General features: G+C 41.1%; 1 pseudogene; it reads right to left on the bottom strand.

Moving 5' to 3' along the window:
* Nucleotides 1–4,355: 4,355 nt before the first annotated feature.
* Nucleotides 4,356–5,182, bottom strand: LOC110200809 (RNA-binding protein Raly pseudogene; annotated as a pseudogene).
* Between the last annotated feature and the right edge of the window lie 317 nt (nt 5,183–5,499).

The following is a 5,499-nucleotide window of genomic DNA, read 5'->3' on the forward strand; positions in this document are numbered from 1 at the left end:
TGGACTATAGAAACAGATAAATCCTTGGTGCCTAGCAGACAGCCATACCTAAGGGGTAAGTCCATGAGGACTCCACAAAGGGAAAAAATGATTCCCAGTCCCAGGACTTTTGGGATACCACTTTGCCCTACATGTCATTTCCTTATAGGCCTCATAACTGTATTTTAACTTTGAGACCACACTTCCTAGGTCCCTTGTGTGTAGTGGAAGAATATGACTCTTTTTTTTGCACCAATTGTTCTTATTAGGGAATTTTCTTTTCACACTGGTAAATTCTCTTTTCTAATCAATGGAAAACATACAAGTGGAGGCTTGTGAGTGACAATACTAGAAATGCTAGACCAGGGGTAGAGAACCTGTGGCCTCGAGGCCACATATGGCCTTCTAGGTCCTTGGGTGCAGCCTTTTGATGGAGTCCAAGTTTTACAGAACAAATTCTTTTATTAAGGGGAGGCCACATGTGGCCTCGAGGCAGCAGGTTCCTTACCCCTGCCCTAGACACTCAGGCTTACCCTTAGAACCATATGCAGAAAAATTGTGTCATCCTCTGGCTACTTCCAATTCTTATGAGGGTGTAAGTTAGAAGAGTGATTCCAGAAAGGGAGCTATATAGAGGAGGGAACAACCTTTTCAATAGTTGGAGCCAGGTTGTCTCTGGATGTAGTGGGTTGCAGTCATTCACTTTTAAAGTAAATGACCACTGACTGGGGCTGTTCTGGAGACAATTATCATTTAGGTATAAGTTTATGAATTTAGAACTGGAAGGGACTTCCGAGGCTGTCTTGTACAACTATCTAATTTTGTTAGAAATGATCTGAAGTCCACAGAGAGGGAATGACTTAACCAAAGTCACATATGTTGTAACAAAAGAACTAGAACTTGAACCCATATCTTCCATTTCCAAATACAACATCTTTTTCACTGGACTGAATGACTGGCCTCTGAGGCCTCTTCTTTCTTGCTTAATTATATTAATACCTTACATTTATAAGTACTTGCATGCACATACTTTTTTTACTTTTTTTTTTTGAGGTATTCAGGGTCACACTGCTAGTAAGCGTCTGAGGCTGGATTTGAACTGAGATCCTCTTGACTCTAGGGCCAGTGCTCTAACCACTGCACCATACAGCTGCCTCACACATAATCTTTCTTGATCCTCACCACTACCCTGAAAGGCAAGCCCTATGAGCATAATTTTTCCAACTTTTCACCTGAGGAAATTAAAATTGAGAAGTTGAGTCATTTGATCAAGGTTACCCAGCTAGTAAATGGCATAGTCTGGACTGGAACCCAAATCTTTGACACTTAGTCTTCCTACTACACCATGTTGATGCTCATATGATTTTATACGTTGACCAATATTGGTGCAATGAATTTATATGAAATGGAAACATTCCAATGTGAGTTTCTCAAAGTTTAAACTGATGAAGAATTGGTGAGTATGTGCAAAAGACTCAGACATCTGGAGAGTTGATCTTGAAGATTTTATTCAAACAGAAATATGGTGAAGGTAAAATATAAGTCTTTATAAGAATATGCTTCCTTTGGATACCCAGCTATGATATTGCAAGATAAATATTGATAAAAGATTACTAGGAAGTAGCTGATGAAATAGTATTAATTATATTATATAATGATTATAGGAAGAAGGTAAACCAAAGAATGACTCATTGCTTCACAATTTGCACTATTTTGATTCCTTTTGCTACACATTACCAATGGGATTAGGCTTCTTTGCAAATATTTGTCTTTTTGACGTTGCATTTATTGTGATATATAGCAGAACATCATACTTACTAAATGCTTATAAAGTGCTGAAGGCTGTTGGGAAACCACCATATGGAAAGAAAAAATGAAACAAACTAAACTCACATGAATGTTTTAAAAGTTTGATTCAACAAGCTTGTATTAAATGTCTATTATATGTCAGCCAGTGTACTAAGTGGTAGAGATACAAAGACTAAAATAACCTAGTACCTGACCTCAACAACCCTATATTCTACTGGAGATAGACAATGCATGCACTGGTAGCTAAATACAAATCAAGCAACAAGAATATATTGAGGTCCTACTATGTACTAGGAACTGTCCAAAGTTCTGGGTAATACAAACAAAGGCAAAAACACAGTACCTGACCTCAAGGAGCTCACCATCTAATGGGGAAAGACACCATGCAAACACTTACATACAAATAAGATATACATGGGACAAATTGGAGATAATCTCAGAGGGAAAACTATAACATTAAGAAGGACAGGTAAAGGCTTTTTGTAGAAGACGGGATTTTGTCTGAGGCCTGAAGGAAGCCATAGAAGCCAGGTGGCAGAAGTGAAATAAAAAATAAATACAACTTAATTTGTGGTACTAAATGATTCCTAAAGTCTTCTCCAGTCCTAATATTTTGTGAGTCTATAAAAATAACTTATATTTAATTAGGGTTTTAAGATTCACAGGGCAACTAGGTGGCTAGCACATAAGCAGATACAGTGCCAGGTCTGGAATCAGGAAAGCTCATCTTCCTGAGTTCAAATGTAGCCTCAGATACTAGCTGTGTGACTCTGGGCAAGTCACTTAATCCTGTTTTCCATAGTTTCTTCATCTGTAAAATGAGCTGGAGAAGCACATGACAAACCACTCCAGTATCCTAGCAAAGAAAGCCCCAAATGGGGTCATGAAGAGTTGGGCATGAATGAAACGACTCAAAAACAACAACACAAGGTTCACAAGGCATATTTATTCTTCACAGACCTGAATGGTAGCTAGCACAAATATCATCCCCATTTTATAGATGAAGAAACAGAAGTACAAAGAGATTTAATGACTTGTCCAAGGTTTCATTGTTAGTAGAGGTAGAGCTGGGATGAAAACCAGGATCTCACTGAAAGTCTAGTGTCATTTTCTATGATACTGTACTTCCTTTGTTGAGCAAAACTGACTCTCAGAATTGAAAGGGATGTCAAAGTCATTGAGCCCCTTCCACACCTAAACATGGAATTCTTCATGGCAGCTCCAACAAATAGTCATCTAACCTCCCAATGAAGACTTCCCAAGGCACTTTGGTCAACTCTAATTGGGAAGGACTTTTTTTTCTGCTATTCTGCTTTAATATGCCTCTCTTTTTTTCCATCCTATTGTTGCTACCACAGGTTTTCCCTCAAGATAGGCTTGTAGAAGCCATGCTAAGTCAGTTTGATCTGGAGTGGCTGGTAGAGGAGATAAACCACTCAGATCTGAACCCTTTGGGTGTGTACATCCTCATATTTTCTGCTCTGCTGCTATTGCTATTCCACCCTCCACACTAGACCATCAGGGACCTTGCTTTGGAGGAGCAAAGCTATTCAAATGTAAACATCTTTACCCACGGTATGTGTACTCACTCCCCCTGCTTTTCATTTCTTGCTCTAAGAATCATAGTCAAGTTAACACTGCCATTGCATTGGTTTGCTTAGCCCATTCAAGAGGTTGATAAATGCTTTTTCATTTATTCATTGTTTTGGCACATCACTAGATTGTCTTGTCATTCCACTCCCTGTGACTGTGACTTCTTAAATCAAAATACCTTTCTTTGCTTATCACAACCCTTTGTGCTGCCTCCTCTTGTTAGGCTGTAAACCTTGAGGCAGGGATGATTTCACTTTTATATTTGTATTTTGTGCTTAGCACAGTGCTTGACACATAGTAAGAACTTAATAAATGTTTTTTTGTCATTCATTTGTGTTGTAAGTCTACTTTTCTTTCTAAAATCTTTCCCTTTAATGTGTAACAAAGATTAAAATACCACCAGCGCCCCTAGAGGTTTCAGTTGCTTATTCAGAACCTCAGAATCTTTAGAAAGGTTTTCTAGGTTCCTTCCTGTGGTATCATTTGAACCTACATCAATTATCATAAGTGGGTAGTGGTTATCAGGTTTGATAAGTCTCAGGACATTTTTTAAATAAATGACAGCAATTATTTAATAATAATGATAATAATAATAATAACAATAATAACAACAATAATAATGGTGACCTAGTAGCACAGCTGAGCACTGGGCAGGGAGTATTGACACTAAGGCATGAGGTAGTGGACAGAGCTGAACTTGGACACAGGAAGAGCTGGGGTCAAATTCTGCTTGAGACATTTATTGTGTGACTTACCCCCCTCTGGGCTTGTTTCCTCATATGTAAAATGCTCTGAATCTATGATCCCTTCCTGTCCAGTAGGCCAGAGATAGAGGGGGAAAAAAATCTCTCCATTAGCTTAGAACCCGGTGCAATTTAATGCTTCTTTAGTTGGATGCAAGATGCTGAGAACATTTCATCCTTGAGAAAAGAATCCTGGGTTGCCTAGGGAAGGATGGGTAGTGGGTGGGGAGGGTTAATGTCTTGGGGAAGGAAAAGGGGCATTCTTGGTGGCTTAAGAGGTCTTGGACACCATTTCAAGCCATTTACTGTAGAGTCAATTCATTCAGCTTTGTGTATCGGCTGTTGTCCAAATCTTTGAAGGCATCCTGTGCCAGTGCCTCATTGTCATCATCCCCAGGAAACAGCTCTTGCAAGGGTGCCTCTGCCTCTGAAGTCATGTCCTCCTGAGTGGCCTCACTTTTTTTTTTGCTGTCATTCTCCTTGCAATCCTCTGAGACCTGGACCAGCCACCCTAGCAGGGCCTCAATGTTCTACTTGATCTGGTTAAGTTCTGTCTAGATGGTCTGCAGCTCAGTACATTTCAACTTTAACTTTGATGAGCTGTCGGAAGTGGTGGAGCAGGCGAAGACTCTGACAGGCAGAGTTGCGTTGATGCAAGGAAGGAGAGAGTTGGTGACCCGGGGCCCCACTCTGGGTACTAGAGAGAGCCGGCCCCGGGGCTCGAAAAGCCCATAGGAGGCAGAAGCTGCTCTCTTGAGTCCTTTTCGTCTATTAGGTGTAGGTTCTCCAGCCATGTTGATGTCCAGAGTCTGCCCTGCCAGCACTAGCCCGTTCTCCCCCAGCACAGCGGCACAGGCATGGCACTCACTACCATGCTGGACAAAGGTGCAGCCCCTGTGCACAGAGCAGCTGGCCATACGGCCATACTTGGAGAAGATGGTGTCTACGTCTGCCTTCTTCACCATGGCTGTGTTTAAGTGCCCAATGAAAACCCTAGAGTTGAGGGACTTGGGGTCATTCTTGCTGGTGATGTTGCCCGTGTGCACTTTCAGAGACATGGTGACGACCCAGCAAGGGAAGTTCAAGAGCGAAAAAGGTTCCGAGAAACAGAGAGGCAGAGGTGGGGAGGAGCAAAGATGGGGTGCAGGAGGGGACCGAGGAGCAGGAGGGCCCAAGAGTCACTCACGGGCTGCAGAAAAAACTCAGGACACTTTAAAAAAAAAGTGGTTCTTTTTTTTTTAAATCTAAGAAACATTTATTAAGTACTTTATGGGTGCTAGGCATTGAAGATATAGTGCTCCTCCAAAATAATCCCAAAAGAGTCTCTATCCTCAAAGTTTACAATCTAGTAATCTAGTGTGTTTGTGGGGGGATG

Source organism: Phascolarctos cinereus, unplaced genomic scaffold, assembly GCF_003287225.1.
Source record: "Phascolarctos cinereus isolate Bilbo 61053 unplaced genomic scaffold, phaCin_HiC Scaffold_4;HRSCAF=312, whole genome shotgun sequence".
Lineage (NCBI taxonomy): Eukaryota > Metazoa > Chordata > Mammalia > Diprotodontia > Phascolarctidae > Phascolarctos > Phascolarctos cinereus.